General features: G+C 41.4%; 1 protein-coding gene across 6 annotated transcripts in view; it reads left to right on the forward strand.

Annotated features, from left to right (window-relative positions):
- The first annotated feature begins 1,147 nt into the window (after positions 1-1,147).
- The window catches only part of STAG2 (stromal antigen 2), a 138,908-nt gene continuing 114,961 nt past the window's right edge, over positions 1,148-25,094 (forward strand). The window contains exons 1-2 of one of the 6 annotated variants that reach the window (XM_019824250.2): positions 1,807-1,939; positions 2,234-2,364. The gene's annotated coding sequence lies outside the window, so the exon portion shown is untranslated. Of the gene's footprint in view, positions 1,369-1,806; positions 1,940-2,073; positions 2,365-2,580; positions 2,615-5,327; positions 5,431-25,094 lie in introns of those variants that run through there. The other 5 variants (XM_011279456.4, XM_045051135.1, XM_045051136.1 and 2 more) reach the window with 5 other exon arrangements.

The following is a 25,094-nucleotide window of genomic DNA, read 5'->3' on the forward strand; positions in this document are numbered from 1 at the left end:
GAGGGGGCAGGACAAGGAGGAACCAAAATTCTTAACAAAGTCGTGAGGCAGCCCTGTCCCACGTTTCCAGGAAGACAGTGGATCAGCGGGGAAGGCGGGGGAGGACGGGGAAAGACCGGGCAGGTCCCTCTCGACTCCTTTAGCCCAAATTTTTGATTTCCCTCCACTTCGCTCCGTCCCGTTTCCTCCCCCCACCCCCGCCCCAAGAGTCGAGAATAAATTGGTCGAGCGCCCGGCCTAGCCTAGTAGCCCAGTTCCTTAAATCTCTTAGACCCTAGAGGGGGAGAGACCACATTTTCTGGGAGACGGAAATAGTGGGCTGCAAAGAAAAAAAAAAAATTTTTTTTTCCTCCAGTGTCAAGTCTTCCCGGTGAAAAATCGGCTCGCTTTCTCTCCACAGCCGAAGCAAAAAAGCAAAAACAGAAACTCAAAAAGCGAAGCCCCTGAATCACTTAGGATCAGGTGCCAGAGTTCCGCGAGCAGACTTCTTTCGGTGGGAAGGGGTAGGGACCGCGGGGGAAAAGAAGGTCCCGGAACTAGGGCGGAAGGCCCCTCGCTGGGGCGTGCCAGAGGAGGGGACAGGGAAGGGTGATGCCCAGCTGGGCTGCCAACCTCGGGCTGCGCTCGGGGCACAGGAGCCCGGGGGACGAGTCCCGCGCGACCCCGCTTTCCGATTTCCCACGGCCCGGGGCTCTGCCGGACATTCCTAACGACCTCCTTTCGACCCCCCCCAAATTAAAGAGAGAGGAAACGCGGCGCGATCGGGTCCGCGGCGGAAGCGCGGCCAAACGAATGAGTAAGTCAGGCGCGGGCACGGAACCTTGTTTACCCCACTCGGCGGCGCGCCCCTGCGGGCGCCTCGTTTGCAGGCGGCGTCGGAGACGCTGAACCCGGGAGGCAGTCGGCCACGATTGGTCGTTGATAGGGAGGAGGACGCTGGGAGACAAGCGTTGCAGTGTCAGCTCGCTGCCGCTAGATGCCGCTCCCTCCCAACAGGAGCCGAGCGCGGGTTCGTGGCCGACAGATGGCGCCTGCGCGTTCCATTCGCCTCCAAGTCGCCGAAGAGCGAACACCCCAAACAATCCCGAAGCGCCACCAAAAAAAAAAAAAAAAAAAAAAAAAAAAAAAGAAAAAAAAAAAGAAAAAAAAAAACCCGCCGGATCCGACCGCCACTTTCAAAACCCCCCACCGCTCTAGAACCGCGGGAGCTTCCGTCCCTGAGTAGAATTCGAGGGTGTAAAGAAGAGGAAGGGGAAAATATCTTGTACCAGCCCAGGGGTGAAGAAGCCCCCGGCCTGAGAAAGAAGGAAGGAGGAGTGGGGGAGGCGAACAGTCTCGTTGCTGCCTCTGTGTACGCTGAGGGGGGAGGTAAGTTATAAAATGGCGGAGGCGAAGCTTCTAGAAGTTTGGAGGGGCACCCGGAGGGCGCGGGGCCCACCGTGAGGTGTGTATGGTTGAAGCAGGGCGCGAGAGAAGAGTTGGGAGGGAAAGAGAATGGGCACTCTGTTGCCACTTAATTTCCCCTCTACTCCCTTTGCCCCCAGCGGGGCCAGCCATGGAGCGGGTGGCCAAGTCAAGACGGGGAGAAGCCTCCCCGTCCCCGCGTAACCCCCAACCCTTCTTTCTGCCTTCTCCCCCCAAGTGGCCACCTCAACACTACCAAGGAACTTCCAGCCCCCCTTCCTCCCTACCTCCTACTCCTAGAGTGGCTTTCTACTGCACGACTCTTCTTTTCGACTACCCTCGCTGAAGATTTTCTCTTCCTTCCCTCGCCCAACTCTCCCTCGGGGCCTCCACGGAGACCCCCCCCCCCCCATGGGTGGCCCAAAATGGAGAACGCGGAGCAGCGCAAGATGGAGGCTCCGCTTCTCAGTGTTGCATTAGATTTAGGTGCCTTTTCTCCGGCAGGCTCTTAAGCCTGGGAGAGCCCAAACTGGAGGTGGGGTGGGGTGCGAGCCATAGTCGGGGGAGGAAAGCCGGGGAGGCTGTGGCTGGGGTGGGGGAGAGCGCGGTATCGTGAAGAGGGGAAGGAAGAGAGCAAAATGGTGGTGCTGGGAACCTAGGGGGGAGGGGAGAAGCGGAGGCTCAGTTGTGTATATTTGGGCCTCGGACCGAGGGAGGCGAGGGAAAATCTACTCTGATCACACCCCTCCCTCGTGCCCCCTCCCTTCTCCCTTCCCCTCTTTCCTTTCCTCCCTCCCTCCGCTCCCTCCCTCTCTTCCTCCCTTCCTAGAGAGGGAACAACATTCATGTGACGGGCCCCTCTGCTTCTCCCCCGCCCCATCATCTCCAGCGCGTGGTGGGGGAACTGCTTGGGAAAGCGATTGGCATCGATCTCTCCATCCCTTCCGAGGCCCGACTTCGGTCAGTTTTCTTCGGGCAACAATTTTATAAATAGGCTGGGGTCTGGCAGTGTTGGCCCCCGCGTGCAGACCTTGCCCCGAAGGGGGCCCTGCCTGCCTGGCATGGGAGGAGGGGGGAAGGGCGGGAGTGGAAGGCTGTTTGTTGGGGGGTTTTGGCGCCACTTTTGTTTTAGTTTTAGTGCTGCTTTTCGTTCCCACCCCCACCCGCACTGTCTTTCTCAAGGCACGAACTGAGCTGATCCTTGCCCCAGGTAGGCAGCTTCTGTTTTTTCTCTCTACACTTTTATTCTTGCTTGGGGTTGACTTTCTTTTTTCTTCTGTCGCGTACCCGGTGATCTGTGGCCGGCGATTTTAGCACGAAAAGGGTCTGATGGGCCATGGGAGAGAGAAGGTGTGGGAAACAGCATCAAGTAGTTCCGCAAAACTTTGAGCCCCGTTCCCATTTTCTTCTGGCCTACATTCGTAAACGTATTGTTGATTTCTGCCTTTTTTTTTTTCCTCGTCGCGAGAAGGTCTTGTTTTGCCTTTAGTTTTTTATAAACCGCTGTACTTTCGACATTTAGTTTCCGCTCTCCCTTGGTGTGTATGTCATTTTATTTTTAATCCTGAACTATAATGGGTTTTATCGTGAGATTTTTCATGCTGCAGTGTTCAGCTTTAATTTTTAATATTGCATTAGTAGTTTCATCCGGTTTGTGAGACTTTCTCCTGCGTGGCCTAGAAATGTTTTATATCTTGTTGCCTACCACCCTTTCCTACCGTCTCCCTCCTTTCTCTCGGATGGTTTCTTAATTGAGGGTCATGGTGTTTGATTAAATGGTTATTTACAGTTTACACGATATATCTATTAGAAACTTTTGATCTGTGGGATTAGGTTTAAGTAAACGAAAAGCTTGTGTTGCTTTGAAATGGTTCCTTAAAATGCGCGGGCCGCCCCCCCTCCCCTTGGTAAAGCCCCATCTTCTCCTCATACTGGAGTGTAAATTCCATACCCCTTTTCTCCCACGGACCGCCGTATTTCACGGCAGCCACACCCTGTATTTGTCTCTGTGGATTGGACTCATTATCAGCTTAATTTAGTGACTCTTAAACCACCATGATGGGACTTGCTTAAGCACGAAGCTTCTTTTCCTGTTTAGTCCTAGTGGTTAGTGTCGAAAGAGGAATAATCGAGGTTTCTTGATGAAACCTGGTGCGGTCCAACCTCTGCCTTTTTTCTGTTGTCTTTTTTCCTACTCCGGGCTGTTGGCGGTGTCAGCACCGCTGCTGGGGGCGGGGGTGGAGGGGAGAAAGAGTCGGGTTACCGAAGTGCGTCATTCCTGGCTCTAGCAGGGCCTGCTCGGGAGCTGCTGGTGTTTGTTACTGTCCTCGCAGCACTTTCCTGCCAACCTTCTCTCTCTGCGTATTGGTTAGGAGCAAGAGCAGGAGGCGGTCTTCTAATTCTATCTGTAGCCTAGCGCGTTGCGTTTCAGGGTATATGTGAACTTATTAAAAAAAAAAAAACCTGGGCCCTGGAAAGTGGATATACATTTCTGCTTAATGACACACAATTCAGGTAGTTTAGACTTGCTTTCATATATTTTCCAATGAACGGTGGGGTTAATTTTGAACATTTTAAAACGCTTACGTTAAAATGCCTGGTTTTCTTTTTACATTGATATCAATCTGTAATTAGGGATCAGAAGGACCAGTTAAGGCATAAGCATTCAGCGGTTTTTCAAGTGGTTGAATTGTAATTTTATGACACATTATGTTAAATAGTCTGTTTTTTTTTTTTTTTTTCGTTTTGAGCCGAGGTGCTACATGAATGTAAGCTAATTGCAGATATTTAAGTTCATTTTCACCACCTATTCCTATTTCTCCTTTTAGGTATAATTTTAAATATGCCTTTTGGATCTTATGGACTTTATTAAAATTCTTAAAGATGGCTATTTCTTTGTTTTTAACTGAATTCTTAAATTTGCAAGTAGTTGTTTTAGGGTGACAGTCACTGTTAAATTCTTCTTACTAGTCTTTGATACTTTAGCATCTTTGGGGTTTTTTCAGGGTACTTACCGAGCACAGTGTCTTCTTAATTCTTTTCTGAAGATAATAATTGGAAGAGAGAGTGGTGGGAGGTAGAGATGAAACAACAGTGGCCTTGAGTTGATCGTAGCTGGATGAGTACAGGGGAGCTTATTGTACTATTATTCTCTCTACTTTTTTTGTGCGTACTTGAAAATTTCCACAATTAAAAAAATTGGAAGAAAAAATTTCAAATTGGCTTGCAATTTTGATGTGATGGCATACGTTTGTATTTACCTATCAGTTATCTGTGTGGAAAACTTGGCGTTTTGCATAAGTAATTACACAATGCCTGATATACAAACTTTCAAAAAAATATTTAATTTGAACCAGTATAGAATAAGCAGTATACATACTTACAAATCGGTTGAACTCTAAATGTTTGTAACTTAGTCTGAATGTATTCTACTTTTAGTTTCTTTTTTAATCCTTTGAAAACGGGAAAATTCCATTCTCAGATTTTGTAAATTTTGCTTGTTGTCTATTTCATTAAGTTGGGGTTACAGTGAGTCAGTATGAAAGGGATTTACTATTAATAGGAGGGGCTTTGGCAGTTGCAATAAGTGACAGTGGAAGGGATTCGGGTGCCCTAGGGCGCATTCCTGGTAGGAACATAGAGGTAGGAGTTGAATTCAGTTTCAGTATTTGGTGTTTAATGAATGGGTAGAGACTAGGATTGGAAAGGAAATGTACTTATTAGCCATTCTTTCCTACTGTGAAATAACTATAGCATTCTAAGGTTATCAGAGACTGGCAGTGGGGGTGGGGTGGGTTCTTTAAAAAAAAACTGATATGAAAATGAACATTTACTTATAAAGTGAGTTAAATCGCACTCCTCACTTTAAGGATTTAGTGTAGTTAAAAGTCGATATGTAAAATATTCTAATGTTTTTCTATTAGGGCCATTCTGACCATTACCCATCAACAGTAAAAGTGCATTGCAATTACAATCCTCAGTTTCCTTAATTAATATATTTGTGAATTGCTTCTACATTCTTTGAAGGTAAGTGCCTTATTTTCTGCAATTTTGTGTTGTTCAGTGTCAGGCTTTTTACCCCTATGAGATGTATTTTTTTTAAGATTTTATTTTTAAGTAATCTCTACATCCAACATGGGGCTTGAACCCACAACCCCAAGATCAAGAGTCACATGCTTCACCAACTGAGCCAGCCAGGTGCTCGGATGTATTTTTGAATATGTCAAAGTTCTAAAGGACATCCAAAATAATGGATATTTAAGTTTTATGTTGGGTGAAGTGTGTTCCCTCATCATTATTAAAACAAAATTCCACCCTAGTCTAGGAAGATATTTCATAACTGTTAATATTAGTCTGTGTATTCATATGCAAGTTTTAGCTTTAAGAATGTTATGAGAAGACAGATGACATTTTTTGAATTCTTGTATGCAAATAATCTTAAGTAGATGATGAAGATTGTGGCTTCAGATTTATTGTGGAAGGCCACAGCTAAACTACTAAGCCACCAAATTACGAGTTTTGTAACTTTGAAGTGTATTTAGTAAGGATTATTAATTTTTAAAATTTTATTTATTTTTTAAAATAAATAAGTAATCTCTACACCCAACATGGGGCTTGAACTCACAAGATCTAGAGTCGCATGCTCTTCTGACTGAACCAGCCAGGTGCCCAGTTAGGATATTTTTTAAAGCCCAAACGCTAAAGATTTGAATGAAATTAAGTCTTGCATTTCTTTTTCATAATTTTCTTTATCGATCTTACATTATTGACTTTGGTGGTTGTCTGAGGACCTATGTATTAAAATGGGTGGGGAGAAGTGGGGAGTAGGCTCAGGCTCAAATAAATTATCTTTTGGGAATATAGCATTAGATGTGAAAATATGCCTTGGACGGTTTAGTAGTGCTTAATATTCTGCATGTTTAACTGATGCCACCCACAGTCATGTGTGGGAAGAGAGTAAACAGTGAATAGTGTATTCTTTTTGCTTTGGGCTTTATAATAGATGGAAGACTTCAGTTTTTGATGCTGCAAGTTAACTTTTAATTTAGAATTTACATTAAATGGACACCTGGACACTTGGGTGGCTCACTTGGTTAAGTGGCCAACGTGGGGCTCAGGCCATGATCTCATCATGAGTTCAAGCCCCACATAGGACTTGGCTGCTGTCAGCACAGAGCCTGCTTCAGATCCTCTATCCCCCTCTCTCTGCCTTTTCTCTGCTTGTGCACACTGTCTCTCTCAAAAATAAATAAACTTTGAGAAGAAAATTTATGTTAAATGGACACCATGATCTGTTCATTACATCCTAGCGGGATAAGATTCATATCTCTTTAATATTGTGACTTTTGTGTCTCATGTTTAAAAACAACAACCGGGTCTTATATTATTAGCACTTTGAAATTGCTATTCGTAGGTTATTCAGATATTTGAAATGACAGCTCATTGTACAATGGAGCACTATTGTATACCCATTTTGGAAATTGGGGGAGCTTAGCAAAGGAAAGGGATAGTCCCAGTTAGCTATGGGTATCAGTATATCCTGAAATGTGATTAATCATTGGAGAATAAAGAAACTTTAAAGATACAGGCAAATTTAAAAGTTCTTTACATTTTCCTTTTGTAGTTTTCTACATCTGATACATGCATTGAACTTTTAATTTGTGGCTCAGTACTGTCCCTGTATAATAATTCTCTGTGTCTCTGGCTATCATGAGCAGTGGTTATTGCATGTTTCTGTTTGGTAAAGATAATGTGAGAAAAAATTGTCAGATTTTTTTTTTTAACATATCCTGGGTTGCCTGCTTTGCATTTAATTGAACCAAATTTTATATTCCTTCTGTGTAAGTGGTGTTGCTTGTGGAGTCTTAATTTTTGAATATGTGCATTAAAAAAAACCCTACATCTCTAGCAGCTGTGGTGATCTGCTACCTGAACTGTGTTCTTAATGTATGCTTGCTATAGTTCCATCTTTGATACTAACCAGAAGAAAACAAGAAGTCTTTACATATAGTTAGTCAAGAGGTTATTGAACTTGTTTTACACTCCTCATTCCTCCAAAGGAAGGGAGGGTGAGTAATGTCAGTGCTCTGTTCTTTTTTATTATTTGATTGGAAAATGCATTACTAGGATTGATGAGACCAACTAGAGAGATATCTGTAAGTTCTGAATAATGTAATGTAAACTCAAAGTAAAACTCTTTTATAATGTCAGAATGTTAGAGGGGGAAGAAGTAAGTCTTGTTTACACTAAAATTTTGCATGCACAACATTTGTTGTAATTGGATTTGACCTCTAACCTGTTGAATCTTGAGATATTCTAAGAAAGAAACTTAATTTAGTGTACTTTTAAGTTCCTTTTGAATGCCAATAACTGTTTTAACATTTATTGTTTTGTCTTCTCAGCTGCCTTGCATGATAGGTGGTTATTATCATTTTACAGATGGGAAAATTGAGGTTCTCAAAGAATAAATGACTTGTCACATAATAATTGACAGCCTGAATTTACACCCAAAGTAATTTGGCCTCAAAACCTTTGTGTGTGTATTTTTTTTAAGTTCAGTAGTTTCCCTTAACTGGTTTAGGTCTTGGGTTATTTATCACCAGAAAGCATGCCTCATTTTAATATTACAAAATGAAGATTTTTTTTCACATACAGTGCAAGGGAAATACAGATTTTTACACAGGGTTAGATGAGTTGTTGCCCGATGAAAGGTCTAAATTGTGTTTTACGCTAAGAGATAGTTGAAAGAAATCTGAGCCTTGGTTTTGTTTGTGTGTGCTCATTATACAAAAGTTAATGTGATAACATGTTGAGTTATAGTTTTGGCTTTTTGGGGGTAGGGGTCATACTATGGTAGATAGAACGGTTTCACTGAAAAATTTTTCCCTTATGTCATTTATGTTCTATACAGAATGGAAGCTGAGTGTGTCTGAGAATAGTTCCCCAGTCATTCAGCTTGTTTATTGAGTGGTTTAGATTTGAAATAAAAATTTATGCAACTTTTGTAGTTCACTGCTCTGATTGATTCTGTAAGGGGATTTTGTTGTTATTTAATGGTACCTTAAAAATACTCTTTCCGGGGCGCCTGGGTGGCGCAGTCGGTTAAGCGTCCGACTTCAGCCAGGTCACAATCTCGCAGTCCGTGAGTTCGAGCCCCGCGTCAGGCTCTGGGCTGATGGCTCAGAGCCTGGAGCCTGTTTCAGATTCTGTGTCTCCCTCTCTCTGGCCCTCCCCCGTTCATGCTCTGTCTCCCTCTGTCTCAAAAATAAATAAACGTTGAAAAAAAAATTAAAAAAAATACTCTTTCCTCCTGAGTGTTAATATCTTCTCTGCTTCTAATTTCTAGTTCATCTTTTCACTTTATTAAATTTTCTTGTTCTAATTTGTATCAGGTAATAGTTAATATTGGTGACCTGGATTATTAGTAGGTTCATTAGTCTCAGCTTTCTTTGCTTTTTCCTTCTTGCTTTTCATAAACTACAACTAGAACTTTTCTTATCCGAAGGACTGCTAGATGGCGGATATCTGGCCTAAGATAAATTAGTGGAGATGAGGTAAAACAATGTATAATGTTTTTCATAGCCATGAGTGCAATTTATATGTTTTATGTTAATTATTCCCTTATTTTGTGGGAGTGATGCAGTCTTCTATCCAGATTTCTTTGTTCAATATTGAGTCTTTTCATCCATATTTTCCCCTTTTGTACTCCAAGAATACCAAGACCCTGGTGTTCTACAACAGAATTATGCCCCAAGACATCCATTGTACACAATGAATTAGTTTCTCTCCTGTGTATCTAGGAAGATACTAGTTTTGTACCATTCTTGGGAGAATTCAGGAAATTGTCACTCACATTATTTTCTGAGTTCTGTGGTTAACCTTGTGGAACCCTGGATGAGAAGGGCTGCTAGAATATTAAGGGACTTGGTTTGGTGCTAAGCAGTTTTACTTTTCACAGTTAACTTTCCTGTCAGTAACCCTAATATAGCTCTACTAAACTTTTGTATGATAAAATGTGAATGTAATTGATAATATTGTCATCTCTGTGGCATAAGTTGGATAAATTGGTTAGTGTTGATTTCAAGCAGTTAGTGCTACTTAGTTGTTTCAAAGAATTGAATGTGGGAAGTTGAATAATTTTATTTGTAAAAAGGAATATTGTAGGAGCACTGTTCATTATACAAGTCAAAACTTAAATTTTTTTTTTTAATGTTTGTTTACTTTTGAGAGAGGGGGAGAGAGAGAGAGAGAGACGTGAGCAGGGGAGGGGCAGAGAGAGAGAGGGAGACACAGAATCTGAAGCAGGCTCCAGGCTCTGAGCTGTCAGCACAGACCCCGATGCAGGGCTCAAACCCACCAGACGTGAGATAATGATCTGAGCCAAAGTCGGACACTTAACCCACTGAGCCACCCAGGTGTGGCAGTGCCCCTCAAAACTTGTTTTTTAAGTTTATTTATTTTGAGACAGAGAGCGTGTGCATGTGAGAGCGAGGGAAAGGGGGAGAGAGGGAGAGAGAGAATCCCAAGCAGGTCCCGCGCTGTCAACGCAGAGCTCGACGCGGGGCTCTATGTCACAAACTGTGAGATTATGACCTGAGCTGAAATCAAGAGTCAGACGCTTAACCAACTGGGCCATCCAGGCGCCCCTCAATTCAAAACTTCTTATAAAGTATTTGATGGTGACTAACATAAGGAATAGTTAACACTAACTGAATTCTTAACTCTGTGTCAGACACTGTTACAAATGCTTTACATTGCATTACCTCTCTTAATCTTCATAACCCTGTTACCCATTATCCTATAATTTATTGCTCAAATCAGGATACTTTTTTAAAAAGTTTATTATTTTGAGAGAGAGAATGCAAGTGGGGAAGGGGCAGAGAGAGAGGGGGAGAGAATCCCAAGCATGCTCTGCGCTGTGAGTGCTGAGCCTGAGGCAGGGCTCAAACCCACAAACCAGGAGATCATGACCTGAGCTGAAATCAAGAGTCAGACACCTAACTTGATTGAGCCACCCCGGCATACTTAGGAGAATGAAAGGGGACTCTAACTAGATGGCATTCTGGGATAATAGTATAAATGGGAACTGTCCCAGAGAAGCTAGGATATATGACGTCCCTAATGAATACCCCATTTTTCAAGAGGAAACCTTGCCTAATTAGTAAGTGGTAGGAAGGGATTCACAGCCTCTACAATTTATTTGGGCATGAAAGTGATTTAATTACTTTAAACGGCCATATTCTGAGAGTTTGTTATTTTTACTTGGAGGAATTTCTGTTGGTGTGGGGTTGACAGTAAAAGACGAGAGACAGTGTTTTTAAAATTCTACCCAGGAGAATTTCCAGTTGGCTTTTTTCAAGTGACTATTGGACTTTTGAGTCACTGTTAAAAAAAAAAATAGCTTCTGAGGTCCACTGAAATAAAAGGAAAAAACCAAGATAACTACTTTTACTGTTTGAAATCCGTAAACAGATTTTCTGACATTTTATTCAGACTTCGTTTACTGTTTTCTAGGGAGGAAATGTTAATTGTATGCTTTTTCATGGAGGTTTTTATGTGGGAAATCTCTTCCTAGAAGAAAAGTGAGAGAGAAATAATTTTGTGACTAGGGAGAAGTGGTGTTAGAAAAGAAAGAAAAACTTACAGGTTAGAGACTTATTTGAAGTTAAATTGATTCTGTAACATAATTTGAGAGTTGTAGAGTTTGAAGTGTCATTTCATAAAATTAATAGTTCTCTTTTATTTTGATGACTTTTGTAGTTGCCTTATATTCCCGCCTGTTTATATTTGTGGTACATCCCCCCCCCCCCAAAAATGATTACTGTAGGTGAATTCAAACATTTGGAGAAATGAATTCAGCATAATTGCAGATTATACTCTATTGCAAACAAAAATTCCCTCCCCACCCTTTTTAGTGGGGGTGAGTGGCAGAGAGCTGATCTTAAGAGGACTTTAAGTTTTTTCATATTTGGCTATTTTGATATTTTGTTGAGGAATTTGTGTGTTTTTTATCCCCTGGCTAGTTTACTTTTGGAGGTTTTGTTGGTGTCAATATCTTATAAACAACTGCATGGTTAGTAAGTAGGTCTGTTTAGTTTTGTAAATCTTGTCTTTAATTCATTAAAAGCTATCATGAAATTGGAAGTGGGGGGATCGCCTGGGTGGCTCAGATGGTTGAGGATCTGACTCTTCATTTTGGCTCAGGTCATGATCCCAGCATCGTAGGATTGAGGAGCTCTGCATCCAGCTCTGTGCTGAATGTGGAGCCTGCTTAAGATTTTCTGTCCCTCTCCCTCCCTTCCTCCCTCCCTCTCTCCGTGTGTGTGTGTGTGTGTGTGTGTGTGTGTGTGTGTGTGTCTCTCTCTCTCTCTCCCCCTCTCCCCCTCTCCACCCCTCTCCCCCCTCCCCTTCTTCCCCCCCATGCTCTTTCTGAAGAAACAACAATAACAACAACAACAACAACAAAACAAACCACTATGTACTGGGATTACTATATATAAAAGAACATTATTAGGCTAAAACCAATAGTCATCAATGCAGGTTTTATTTTTTTTTGATACAGTGCTCTTAATTTGAGATAGTGACAAGTATTTTTTTTAAGACTTTATTTTTAAGTAATCTCTGCACCTAAAGTGGTATTCAAACTCCCAACTCCAAGATCAAGAGTTGCTTGCTCTACCAGCTGAGCCAGCCAGGCACCCCTGGTGACAAGTATTTTTAAGGACTACTTTGAAAAGTTTTGGGAGAAAAAACAATTGACTTTTAAAAAAAACCATTTTTTTAAATGTTTATTTCTTTTTGAAAGAGAGAGAGACAGAGAGTGTCTGGGGGAGAAGCAGAGAGAGAGACACACACACAGGACCCAAAGCAGGTTCCAGGCTCTGAGCTGTCATCACAGAGCCTGATGCGGGACTTGAACTCACAAACCGTGAGATCACTACCTGAGCCGAAGCCAGACGCTCAACCTACTGAGCCACTCAGGCACCCCAACAATTGAGGACTTGTAAGTGTAGCCTTAGAATGCTTCAGTTTTGGGTGGTGGTTAATAAACTAAATTAGGGGCACCTGGATGGCTCAGTCGGTTGGGCATCCTACTTTGGCCTAGGTCATGATCTTGCAATTTGTGAGTTCGAGCCCCATGTCAGGCTCTGTGCTGACAGCTCGGAGCCTGGAGCCTGCTTCAGATTCTGTGTCTCCCTCTCTCTCTGCTCCTCCCCTGCTCATGCTGTCTCTGTCTCTCAAAAATAAATAAATGTTCAAAAAAAAAAAAAACTAAATTAAAAGAGACCACGATCATCTCCTATAACTAGTTACTGTTATCCAAAAGTTGAGACCTAAATGATGTTATGGTGTTGTGTAAAAGCAAAAGAGGCAATCAGTAGTCACTGTTATATGGCATTCTTTTGTGTCTTTATTTCATGTTGTAAATGCTTGCTTTTAAATAGGAATTTTGGGGTGCCTGACTGGCTCAGTTGGAAGAGCATGTGACTCTTCCAGGGTCTTTCAGGGTCGTGTGTTTGAGTCCCATTTTGGGTGTAGAGATTACTTAAACTTAAAAAAAGGGATTTAAAGTTATGCATGTTTGTGTTTATCTTTTTTTTTATTTTTTTTTTAACGTTTATTTATTTTTGAGACAGAAGAGAGACAGAGCATGAACGGGGGAGGGTCAGAGAGAGGGAGACACAGAATCTGAAACAGGCTCCAGGCTCTGAGCTGTCATCACAGAGCCTGTCGTGGGGCTCGAACTCACGGACCGCGAGATCGTGACCTGAGCCGAAGTCGGCCGCTTAACCGACTGAGCCACCTAGGCGCCCCTGTGTTTAACTTTTTGACTTTGAATTCTTTGTTAGAATGTTAGCTTGAAATGTCTTCATAGCACTATATGATAGTCATTAAATTCATTCTCTGAATATGATATGCATGATGATTTAGGTTTGGTGTATTTGAAGTATTTCCATTACAGGATTGGGATGTATGATACCCTCTTTTCTTGCATTTCTAATCATTTTCCCTTTTTCAAAAGCAAGGAGAATTTTTCCACGCTCACCAGTGTGTCTACTGCCTTGTACCTAATTTGCAAACTTTGTGGCAACTAGAATATTATTACAAAGAACATGTTTAATATCCTCTTCCTAAAAAATGCCTTTTTTTGTGGTTTAAAGAAATAGTATTAAAGATAGGAACATGAACCTTTGAGAATTTCCCTTTTACACTAAAGAAGTAACGAAAATGTAGGAAATATTAGCAAAGCCGTAATATTTTTCCTTTGGGATATATCCCTCCCTGTTTCCACTACTCATTCAGGCCAAAAGGCATTCCTCAGACTTTATTCCTGGCAGGAGAATTGAGGAAGTGGTGGTAGCCATGGTTGGCAGGGAAGCAGAAGCATGAAGGTATGTTTTTGAAAAGCAAATTTGTCAATGATAAATGGATTTTTCCAGCTCTGTGTATATGTACTTTTTTGAGTTTTGATTAAATATCAATGCATAAAGTGCTACTATTCATTGAGGAATATTCAGTAGTTGCATTCATATTACGGTGTTCTAAATATACTTGAAAAATTTCAGAGGGATTATTTGGACAATATGGCATTATATTAGAAAAGATTCTTTAGTAGGAAATTAGTTCCTAAACTTTTGAAGTTAGATTGAAACAGGTATCTAGGTTGCTGCAGAAAAATGGCAAATCTAACATGAGAGCTAATTATATGTGTGTGTATAAATATATAGTGTTTAAATGTACAATATTGGTGAATATTCATTTATCTCTTATAAGTAGATTAACTTTTTCATTATCTCTTATAAGTAGATTGTTAATTTCTTCTGACTACGAATTGTGTTTTTATCTAATTTTGAATCCTTGTGTCATGTACTATATGTTATACAGATTCTCAAGTGAAGATTGAATTAAACCTTAGGTTTTCTAGAAATTTAACCCTGCATTATAATTACATTATTAATATTCACATTAAAGGGCTGTATGTTGGAAGAGAAGTAGTTAATTTCCTCTAGTTGGCTTTGCCTTAATGAGAAATCTTAAGTTTGTATAGGATATCATTACCACATCTACTACGTGGCAAGTTGTACATTCCCTAACATTGACTTTTTTTATTTCTTTCAACATCCTGTGAGGCAGTTGGTGGTATTTTCATTTACTGAGGTTCCAGAATGGTTAAGTGACTTGCCTAAGTTCACTCAGCTAGTGAGTGGCAGAGCCTACTTTTGAATACAGTTCTTTCTGCCTGATTCCAGCGTACAGTACTTCTTTACATGGTGATACACTGCCTCCCAGTGGGCTGATTTATAGATTTCATAGTGATAATTTTTTTGGGGGAAAGAGAATAAAAGGAGACAATAATTGGGGTGCCTGGCTGGCCCAATTGGTAGAGCATGCAACTCTTCATCTTGAGGTCATGAGTTCAAGCCCCACGTTGGGCATGGAGCCTACTTAAATAATTTTTTTTTTTTAAAGAGACAGTAATCCTGAATTGTTGAGACTGAGGAGGAAGTTAAATTTCTCAAAGTAGCTAGGGAACTTTTGGAAATAAAGTAGGAGCAAGGCTTTTTTTTCTGCTTTGAGAATTAAAAATGCATGAATTTTTTTTTAAATTCCAGTATAATTAACAGTGTTCTACTAGTTTCAGGTGTATAATATAGGGACTCAACAATCTATACATTACCCGGTGCCCATCACAATAAGTGTACTCTTTTTTTTTTAACGTTTATTCATTTTTGAGAGAGAGAGGTTGACAGAGTGTGAGCAGGGGAAGGGTAGGGAGAGGAGGAGACACAGAATCTGAAGCAGGCTCCAGGCTCCGAGCTGTCAGCACAGAGCCTGACATGGACCTTGACCTCACGAACCGTGAGATCATGACCTGAGCCGAAGTCCGATGCTTAGCCGACTGAGCCACCCAGGTGCCCCACAATAAGTGTACTCTTAATCCCCTTCACCTATTTCACCCATCCCCCTATCAACCTCCCCTCTGGTAACCATCTGTTCTCTATATTTAAGAGTCTATTTTTTAAAACTTTTATTTTTGAGGGGTGCCTGGGTGGCTCAGTCGGTTAAGCGTCCGACTTCGGCTCAGGTCATGATCTCACGGTCTGTGAGTTCGAGCCCCGCATCGGGCTCTGTGCTGACAGCTCAGAGCCTGGAGCCCGTTTCAGATTCTGTGTCTTCCTCTCTCTCTGACTCTCCCCTGCTCATGCTCTGTCTCTCTCTGTCTCAAAAATAAATAAACGTTAAAAAAAATTAAAAAAAAATAAAATAAAACTTTTATTTTTGAGAAAGTGAGAACATGAGTGAGGGAGGGTAGAGAGAGGGAGAGAGAATCCCAAGCAGGCTCTGGGCTGTCAGTGCAGAGCCTAAAGAGGGGTTCAGTCTCACAAACTGTGAGATCATGACTTGAGCTGAAATCAGGAGTTGGACGCTTAATGGACTGAGCCAACTAGGTGCCCCTAAGAGTCTGGTTTTTTTTCGTTTGTCTGTCTCTTTTTTTCTTTGTTTTGTTTCTGAAATTTCACGTATGAGTGAAATCATGGTATTTGTCTTTTCTGACTGACTTCACTTAGCATTATATTCTCTAGATCCATGTTGTTGCAAATGGCAAGATTTCATTCTTTATGATTAGTATTTCATTGTGTGTGTGTACATACCACGTCTTTTTTTTAAAGAATTTACTTAATATTTAAAGTAATCTCTACACCCAATGTGGGGTTCAAACTTAACCCTGAGATGAAGAATCGCATGCTCCACTGATTGAGCCAGCCAGGTGCCCCTCTATCACATCTTTATCCATTCATCTATTGATGGACACTTGGGTGCTTCCATATGTTGGCTATTTTAAATAAGACTGCAATAAACATAGGGGTGCATATTCCAATTAGTGTTTTTTTAAATGTTTATTTTTGAAAGAGAGAGGTTTTTTTTTTTTAATGTTTCTTTTTGAGAGAGAGAGAGAGAGAGAGAGCATGTGTGCACATGCACAAGTGCGGGAGGGGCAGAGAGAGACAGGGACAGAGGATCCAGAGTAGACTCCATGCTTGACAGCAGCAAGCCCAATGTGGGGTTCAAACTCAGCAGCTGCGAGATATGACCTGAGCCGAAGTTGGATGGATGCTCAACTGACTGAGCCACCCAGCCACCCCTCTGATTAGTTTTTTTGTAATCTTTGGGTAAATACCCAGTAGTAGAATTATTGGATCATATGGCAATTCTATTCCTTTTTTTGAGGAACCTCTATACTATTTTCCACAGTGGCTGCACCAGTTTGCATTCCTACCACCAATGATCAAGGATGCCTTTTTCTCTACATCCTTGCTAACACTTGCTGTTTCTTGTGTTTTTTAAACTAAACTCTACTCCTGATGTGGGGCTTGAACTCATGACCCCTAAGATCAAGAGTTACCTGCTCTACCGACTGAGCCAGCCAGGCACGCTGTTTCTTGTATTTTTGATTTTGGAGAAAGGCTTATTTTCTACCAGTAGTTGATAGAGGATAAATCATTCTTAGTCTGAAGTTACATGTGATGTTTCATATTTTATAATAAGTGTTGAATAGCACCTAGAAGAGCGTTGGATGGGGGGAAGATGATAAAGTTTATTATATTGTATTTGTTTTAATCCTCAGTAAAATGACATCTGAATTAATTTTAAGAAATTAAACTTGCTATAAACTATGAAATAAAATGTTGTCTAAAGCATTGTTGGCACATATCTTACTGCTAGTGTTCCTACTAAAGGACAATAATACTAATAGGAAAAATCTGTTCAGGTAAATTGGTTTAAGTCCAGGCAACATTATAATGCCACTTTGTGGTAGTGTGTGTGTGTGTGTGTGTGTGTGTGTGTGTGTGTGTGTGTGTCGTGTTTTTTTTTTCTTCTTCATTTTTTCCTGTCTCCATTTTCTGCTGCTTTTCCACTTCTGGTGTCTTTATGATTTCTAAAATTCAGCATGGGAAGTGGAAACATTTTGATGATTAAAAAAAAAAATTTATACTATTACTACTACTAACACTACATAACCAAATGCTGCGCACTGAGATAGAAATGATATCAGAAAGTAACCCATTTAATTCTCCCAACAACCCTGTGAAGTAGGTGCTATTATTATTTCCTGTTTACAGTTGAGGAAACAGAGGTGCAGAGCAAAAATGTAAATTGCCCAAGGGCACTTACCTAGGAAGTGGTGGAGCTTTGATGTGAACCCAGGCAGTCGGGCTATAGAGTCCATGTTCTTAAGCACCATACTGCTGATTGGTTGACAGTAATGTGAAAGGTTTCCTCATCTTGGCTGCGATTTATTTATTTATTTATTTATTTATTTATGTATGTATGTATGTATGTATTTATTTGGAGATGGAGATAGCACAAGTAGGGGAGGGGCAAAGAGAGAGAGAGAGAATCCCAAGCAGGCTCTGTGCCTCTAGTGTAGAGCCTGACACAGGGCTTGAACTCATGAAACTGGTGAGATCATAACCTGAGCCAAAATCAAGAGTGAGAAGCTTAACTGACTGAGCCACCCAGGCATCCCTTGGCTGTGTATTATTTTAAGTCATTTCTTTAGTTGTAGAGTGTTTCTTTATCCTCATAGGAATTTTAGGTGTCCACAGAGGATTGGACAAATTTCTGATTCTCAGGTTTCCTAGCTGTAAGAGAAGTAATGCTATCTGATTTATGTTATTATGGGGATTATATAACAGTACTTTTTCTGAGTGTTTCTGTGTGCCTGACAATATGCTGAGGGTTTTGCTGGTATGTAATAATTTCATTTATTGAGTACATTCCATGGGTCAGATATTTGATGTAATATACTACCTTTACTTATATGGTGTAGGGGATGTTATATACCCAGTTTACAGATTGGAAAACTGAGGCCTAAAGAAATTAAGTAATTTGCCCAAATAATTTGGTTCTTACCTCAAGGCCTTTGTATTTGCTGGTCCCTTTGCCTGGCTTGGTTCATTTCATCAGGACACATTTTGCTCAAGTAATTAGCCTTTCGGTGTAGCATTCCTTGGTCATGTTCTGTAAAGTAATATTCTTTGCCCCCAGCATTCACTTTCCTCCTTACTCTGGTTTCTTTCTCTGTGTGGCTCTTTTCACCATCAAACACAACTTTACATGATTTGTCCCTTTTCTGCCTTCACTCCAGCACTTAGAACAGTGCTTGGGACATAGTATGTTGTATAAATATTTGAGTGGATGCATTATGTGGTATTGTGAGATTATAGACTGCATTTGTGAGCTGATCCTAAATTAAACTGATTTAATCTTAATGGGCCAAGATGCCCATTCCCTGGAGTAAAGAAGTGCTGTGGCATGTGCTTGGGCCTGTTCTGGGTTGGGAGTAGGGAGATAGCAGAGTCTTTAGTAGTTTTAGAAACCTTTCTCATGAATTGCCTTCAATTCCAGGAGGAGTATGTGCACTCAGCTCAGTTTCTAGGTTCTGTGAAGCCTTTTATCTCTTAGTAGAGGTCTGCCTTCCAGCTTCTTCTTACGGTCTTAACTTTCAATCCCTCATTTTGCCTAAAGATTTGTTCATTGAGCTTTTATAGTGCATTTGTAATGAATGCAGTATGGAGCTAGATATGAAGTAAGGAGTTGGCTTCAGAGAGGAGGATTCCTAGCTTTGCCACTTACAATTTAGTAGGAGATAACATACATACACACATACGTACATATGAGTGTATGTTTAAAAAACCGCCATGTATTGAAACTTTCAATAATGATATTTTAGTTAATATTTTGATAGCACATAAGTCATTATTTTATGATGTTCTGGAATGCATACCTCTTTCTTTGTTTCTACTTCTTGAAAAATTTCTTGCAATAATTTATGTAGTTGGAACACAGTAGTGATAATATTGTACTGTGCTCTTGCATTTAAATGGTAGCTGATTTTGGAGAGAAAGAGATGAATTATATTTTAGATACTTCAACCTTAAGCTGATATTATGCAACTGGAGTTCAGTAGATAGAAGAACAGGAAATATATGTTAGGGATTCCTATGCATAGAGTACATTGGCTTTTAGAGGGGAGAACTTATAAACAGGAGCAGAGGGTCAGGGGTGAAAATTTCATTGTTAATTGGACAGGAGCAAGAAGTAGGACCATTGATACAGAGTGGTCAGGGAGATAGGAGAAAATCTAGGAAAATGTAGAATAAAATCCGTAAATATCTGAAATTTGAAAAGAATCCATTTCTCATCTGGGAGATGCTTTTAAATTGTATACAGTATAAAAACTTGTTCCAATTGTGTCAAGTTGAAATTCTCTTTAAAGCTGATATAATCAATGGTTATCCTCATGTAGATTGTTTTCTTTGTGGCATCTCTTGGGAGTTGGGTTCTTCTTGTACACTGGGTCCCAGGTTACCAAGAATAACACTAAGCTGTGAAGTGGTCTGGGACAAGAAGGGAGGGCATACCTGGCTTATTTCTTTCTAAAAATTCAGTGGAATTATTTTGTCTTTTTAAAAAATGTTTATTTTTGAGAGAGTGAGAGTGGGGGAGGGGTAGGGAGAGATAATCTCAAAGCAGGCTCTGCACTGTCAGCACAGAGCCCGACATGGGGCTTGATCTCACGAACCGTGAGATCATGACCTGAGCTGAAATTAAGAGCCCGATGTTCAACCGACTAAGCCACCTGAGCACCTCTTGGAATTATTTTGTATGAAACATTTATGTTAGTGTGGATAATCAAAGAATTGATTGTTCTTGTATGTGAGCTATGATAGTTACAATTGGATATGTTGGAGTCGATTTTTTAAAAAATTTTAAATGTTTATTATTGAGAGACAGAGACAGCATGAGCATGGGAGGGGCAGAGAGACAGGGAGACACAGAATCCAACGGAGGCTCCAGGCTCTGAGCCGTCAGCACAGAGCCCGACGCAGGGCTCGAACTCACCGCGAGATCATGACCTGAGCCAAAGTCAGACACTCAACCGACTGAGCCACCCAGGCACCACTGTTAGAGTCTACTTTGAAAAGGAAAGCCTTTTTTTCTTTGTTCCCTCTGTGCTTCTATGTGAAATAAAGTTTGTAGATAATCACTTCAGTTTTCTTCAAGTTTTTGGAAAAGCTATTTTGGGTAGAAATAATGCCAGGCTGAGTATCTTGTAGAATCTTCTCACTTTTCTGCTTCTTGGGATAACATTTCAAAGAAAAATTATTGATCTGAAAAACTACCCAAATTCTAATACTTATTACTTCATTCCAAAAATACTCTTTCTTGGTGAACTTACATTTTACCATTTTAAGTGTACAGTTCAGTGGCGTTAAGTACATTCACATTGTTGTGCAGGTATTACCACCATCCATCGCCAGTGTTATTTCATCACCCCGTAATGAAACTCTGTACCCATGAAACAACTGCTTCAGACAGTCCCTGATAAACCAGTGCTCTCCTTTGTGTCTATGGATTTGACTATTCTAGGTACCTCATCTAAAGGGAAACGGAATATATGTCCTTTTGTGACTGACTTCTTTCACTTGTCATAATGTTTTCAAGCTTCCATCTATTTTGTAGGATGTGCCAGAATTTCCTTCCCAATTGAAGGTGAATAATATTCCATTGTGTATATATAACACATTTTGTTGATTCATCCATGATGGACATTTGGGTTGCTTCCACCTTTTGACTATTGGGAATAATGCTCCTGTGAATATGGGTGTACAGATACCTGTTTGAATCCTTACTTTCAGTTCCTTGGTTTATATACCCAGAAGTACAATTGCTCCACAAATATTTGAGTGTCTAGTATGTGGCAGGCACTGTGCTAAGCACTGGAGATAAAGCAGTGACCCTGGTCCCTGCCCTCAAAGAATTTAGTCTACTGTTGGTAAAAGATATTAAATCAGCAGTTAAAATTAAGTATATTAAGTGTTACAAAAGGACAAGTACAGAGTGCCATGTGTATGTTTTATATGGTTGTAGTAATGTATATATTATTAGTGAGAAGAATACATAATATCAAATGCTTTTCCATATTCCAGTATAATCCCTGCAGCACCCCGCTCTCCCACTCCCCCACCTACCACCACCTGGGAAACTTCATTTTTTCAAGTGTAAAAACTTAATGCCAGGGGGCGCCTAGGTGGCTCAGTCTGTTAAGCATCCGACTTTTGCTCAGGTCATGATCTCATCGTTTCTGAGTTCGAGGCCCATGTTGGGCTCTCTGCTGTTAGCGCAGAGCCCACTTTGGATCCTCTGTTTCCCTCTGTCTCTGCCCCTTGTGCGCATGCTTTCTCTTTAAAAAAATAAATAAACATTAAAAAAAAGTTAATGCCTGGAGTTTTTTACTATGATGTGAAGTAGGGCTGTTGTGATATTGTGATTTATAAGAAGTGTGTGTATGTATGTTTGGTCTTTGACCCCATTCCTGGCACAAAGCTCCTGAAATCCTTGGAATTTCCTAAGTGTTGAGAAAGAGTAACGTGTTTTTCATTATGTTAATGAGGTTACTTTTGGAAAGCACTTGGGGATGGGACTAGTTGGTTGCCAGTGGTGCCAACCTTGTGTTTTGACGTCTGGAACCTTCAGCCCCCCCCCCCCCCCCCCCGCCTCCCACCTCCCGCCTCCCACCTCCACAGAGTGGGGAAAGGGGCTGGAGATGGAATCCAGTCACCAGCTGGCCAATGATTTAATCAGTCTCCTGCCTCTGTAATGAGGCCTTCATAAAAACCCAAAAGGACAGGGCTCCAAGAGCTTTCAGGCTGGTGAATATGTGGAATTTCAGGGAATGGTGAGCTCTGAGTGGGCAGGGAAATATGTCCTTTCTCTGTACCTTCTTTTATGTGTCTCTTCATCTAGCAGTTCCTGGGAATTATATCCTTTTATAATAAACCGGTGATCTAGTAAGTACAGGATCTCTCTGAGTTCTGTGAGCTCCTCTAGCAAATTAACCGAACCCAGGGAGAGGGTCTTAGGAGCATCTGATTTATAGCCAGTTAGTTAGCAGTACCGGTAACAACCTGGACTTGGAGCTGTCCTCTGAAGTCTAAGGACGTGGTCATGGGAATGCCCAGTCTGTAGCCCATTGTCAGAAGCACAGGTAACCTGGGTTTGCAACTGGAAGCAGAAGATGCTAGTGGGGCGGTGGTGGGGGGGGGGGCAGTCCTGTAGGACCGAACCCTGAACCTGTGGAATTTGATGCTATTTTGCAGTAGATTAGTGTCAGAATTGAGTTGCATTGTATGACACCCAACTGGCGTCTGGAGAATTACTGGGTGCTCTGTGAGAAGAAAAACACATTGGAATTGGGTCTCAGAACCAACTTATGTATACATACTTTTGTCTTTTTTATGTTTATTTTTTATTTATTTTATTTTATTTTATTTTATTTTATTTATTTATTTTTTTAATTTTTTTTTCAACGTTTATTTATTTTTGGGACAGAGAGAGACAGAGCATGAACGGGGGAGGAGCAGAGAGAGAGGGAGACACAGAATCGGAAACAGGCTCCAGGCTCTGAGCCATCAGCCCAGAGCCCGACCCGGGGCTCGAACTCATGGACCGCGAGATCGTGACCTGGCTGAAGTCGGACGCTTGACCGACTGCGCCACCCAGGCACCCCTATTTATTTTATTTTTTTAATGTTTATTTACTTTTTGAGATAGAAGCACGAGTGGGGGAGGGGCAGAGAGAGAGAGGGAGACACAATCTGAAACAGGCTCCAGGCTCCGAGCCATCAACACAGAGCCTGACAGGGGGCTCGAACTCATGGACCACGAGATCATGACCTGAGCTGAAGTTGGATGCTTAACCGACTGAGCCATCCAGGCACCCCTATTTTTTATTTTTATTTTTTTAATTTACATGTTTATTTTGAGAGAGAGAAGGGGAGGGGCAGAGAGGTGAAAGAGAATCCCAAGCAGGTTCCACACTGTCAGCACAGAGTCTTGATTCCATGAACCCTGAGATAATGACCTGAGCCCAAACCAAGAGTTGGACACTTAACCGACTGAGCCACCCAGGTGCCCCATTTTCGTCTTTTTTTTTTTTTAATTTTTAATGTTTATTTTTTAGAGAGAGAGAGAGAGCGTGTGCGAGCAGGGAAGAGCCAGAGAGAGAGATGGAGACACAGAATCTGAAGCAGGCTCCAGGCTCTGAGCTGTCAGCACACAGCCTGATATGGGGCTTGAGCTCACGAACCGTGAGATCTTGACCTGAGCCGAGGTCGGACGGTCAACCGACTGAGCCACCCAGGCGCCCCACATTCAGCCTGTTTCTTGATAGTAATGATCATTTTTAGTTATGAGCAGGGTAGATAAATTAAAAATGGCTGTTAGACATTCTTTTTAAAAAATAATTACATGATTGCATTTATGGTTATGTCAGATGGTGGTCCATATTCTACTTTCAGGAAGAAAGTCCATAGGCTTCCCTATTGAGAATTTGTCAGTGCCATGGCCTGGTGAAACCTATGGAAAAAGATACTCTTCTTTCTTTAGGATATCTGAGAATGTTCTTGACTATTTAACTTTTTTTTAAAAAACAGTTTCACCCTTTACTATTTTTTTTTTAAAGTTTATCTATTTTGAGGGAGAGCGAGAGAGTCTGGCAGAGGGGCACAGAGAGAGAGAGAGAGAGAGAGAGAGAGAGAGAGAGAGAGAGAATCCCAGGCAGGCCCCACACTGTCAGTGCAGAGCCCGAGGTGGGCTCAGTGTGGGGCTCAAGGCTCAAACTCACAAACCTTGAGATCACGACCAGAGCTGGGATAAAGAAATGCTAAACTGACTGAGCCACCCAGCTGCCCCTGGACTATTTAACTTTTGAGTTATTATTATTATTATTATTATTATTATTATTATTGTTAAATAGGCTCCACGGTGGGCATGGGGCTTGAACTCAGGACCCTGAGATCCAGACCTGAGCTGAGATCAAGAGTCAGATACTTAACCAACTGAGCCACTCAGGCATCCCTAACTTTTGAGTAAATAAAGATGCACTAGTAACTTAAAAAAAATGTTTTTAACATTTATTTTTGAGAGACTGAGAGAGACAGAATATGAGCAGGGGATGGGTAGAGAGAGTGGGAGATACAGAATCTGGAGCAGGCTCCTGGCTGTCAGTAGAGAGCCTGACGCGGGGTTCGAATCCACGAACTGCGAGATCATGACCTGAGCTGATGTTGGACGCTTAACCCACTGAGCCATCCAGGCGCCCCATCAACTTTTTTAAAGTAAGCTCTACGTCCAGTGTGGGGCTTGAACTCATGACCCTGAAATCAAGAATTGCTTGCTCTACCCACTGAGCCAGCCAGGCCATGCCTGCACTAGCAATTTTATAGTGAAACAGTTTGCAGGTCTGGGGAGAGAATTTTGTAGCAAATGGAAATACAGAATAGTTAATTTTCAGATGCTCTATAGATTGACTTATTTTAGTTAGATACATAAAATGTATTTATGGCTTTAGTTAAAATGATCCCCTCTCAACACAACCACCTTGTTTTATTTTCATGGTAGCTTTTACCACTGCTTGGTATTTTCTTGTTTCTTTGTGGTCTTTCTCCCCCCACTAGAATTTAAGCACTGTGAGAGCAGGGACTTTGTGGTTTAATGCTGTAACCTTTGTGGCTCTAAGTTGGTAGAGCATACACTTCTTTTTCTTTTTAGATGTTTATCTTGAGAGAGTGAGCGTGCAAGTGAGCGTGAGAGCATGTGCGCGTGCTTGAAGCAGAGAGGCAG

Source organism: Felis catus, chromosome X (assembly GCF_018350175.1).
Source record: "Felis catus isolate Fca126 chromosome X, F.catus_Fca126_mat1.0, whole genome shotgun sequence".
NCBI classification, from domain to species: Eukaryota; Metazoa; Chordata; class Mammalia; order Carnivora; family Felidae; genus Felis; species Felis catus.